The sequence below is a fragment of the Myxine glutinosa genome, chromosome 10 (assembly GCF_964187855.1).
Source record: "Myxine glutinosa chromosome 10, kmMyxGlut1.1, whole genome shotgun sequence".
NCBI classification, from domain to species: Eukaryota; Metazoa; Chordata; class Myxini; order Myxiniformes; family Myxinidae; genus Myxine; species Myxine glutinosa.
Genome location: NC_136270.1, coordinates 51,533,231 through 51,534,981, shown reverse-complemented (window position 1 = coordinate 51,534,981; position 1,751 = coordinate 51,533,231).

Here is a 1,751-nt window from a genome sequence, read left to right as displayed (position 1 = left end):
TGGTCGTGCATGCGCTTTCCCCAAGCAGGCACCACAGGAATACACATGATAGTGCTACCTCTGTCCCTCAATGACCTCTGCTCACAACCTATCGATTCCCCATGTTTAGTCACCACGCTGGAAAGAGAAGGGGTTGACAACGGCAAGAGTTGCAATCGACAATTTAATTATCGCCCGTCAATGATTGCCCATGTGGCCGAGAGGCCTGCCCCCGTCTGGGTCAAACCACAGAAAGGGAGGGTCTGCCTCCAGGGTTCCGGCCACTTGCGTATGGGAGAATCAGAATGCGCCTACACTCTCCCCGGGAAGCTGGGACAAGGGAGCTCGGGGATTACATTACGAATAGTACTGCAAGATAAACACAACCACAACATAACGGCTATAACATTCTCTAGGGGGGTTAGTAGGATTAATGGGGTGGTAAAGGGACTCCAGTGCTTATCCACCCACCTGGTCCCACCCCATGGGACAATGTTTATATGCGGCGACAAGGCTTACCCCTATTTACCAAATAATTGGGGGGGCACATGTTATCTGGGTTCAGTCCTTCCTGACGTTGAGATACTGGATGAGCTAGACCCAAAGTCCTTGGACAGGCGTTATAAGAGGTCAGTCATGAACGAAGATGGAACCACTAAAAACTACACGGGAGTCTATGGGAAAAGGTGTTTGGTTTCTTCTTCCCAGGAGCGGGCACAGTCATGGATAGTTTCCGGATAGATAAATTGGCTTTGGCCCTAGAAAAGGTGGCAAACGACACCGCTACGGCTCATGACATACTATTGGACACGGTAATTCACATGCGTACAATGGTGATGCAGAAGTGAGACTAAGGGAAACTAGCCACGCCCTAACGATCGATCGGATCGCGCGCGAAAATTCTTATACATTTAGCTGGCTCACTGACTGGTTCCAGGGATGGACGGGCACCATAGTGAAGTGGTTATTGACCGCACTGGCTGTGATAATCGGGGTAGTAATTTGGGGGGCACTAATGAAATCTCTAGTCCTCCTCTGTATGAGAAAGTATTTTACAGGATGGAAAGTGAAGAAGCCGCCGACAACGACTATGGCTCTGACCACAGAGGCCGTCGACCTGAACGGGTCCTTCAACAAGGCAGTTGCGACCGGCGCTCCAGAAAATTGCATTGAATTTTGTGGCAACTGTGATACTTGTGTGGATCCCATGTGGGAACTGGCTGCTGCCTGTAACGGTGTATGTGATGACTGTGATACTTGTGCTATAAACCCCTTGCGTGTACTGGCTAACGCTGCTTATGTATTACAAGCTGACAGCTGCACGCCCCCTTCTGACCCAACTATGGATCTGATTGCGACACTGGGTCTGGCGGTCGAGGGACCCGACGTGGATATCCTAGACCCGCAAGCCGACCAGGCGCCCAAGGGAGACTTTGACATAAAGGAAGTCCCTCTCTTTTCTCCAAATGTTTTAAGTTCAAATGCTTCAAGTGAATCGGATTTTTACGCTCTGTACCCTGACCAGGAAATTGAGACACAAGATACTGACAATATTATGTATTCCCCAGAACAGCAGCACGTGAGGGACCTCATGGGCATGATCGTTGATTAACCTCGAAGATCTGCAAGGACTGGGTCTGCAAAGGGTGGGGGGAGCAAGTTCCGCAGGGGAGGTGATGGGCCCTCTGGCGGAGCAGAACCTCATCTGGACCAGACACCTTCGTTGTGGATCCGAAACGTTAATGGACTTTCATGTTCTGAGCCCTCAGGCT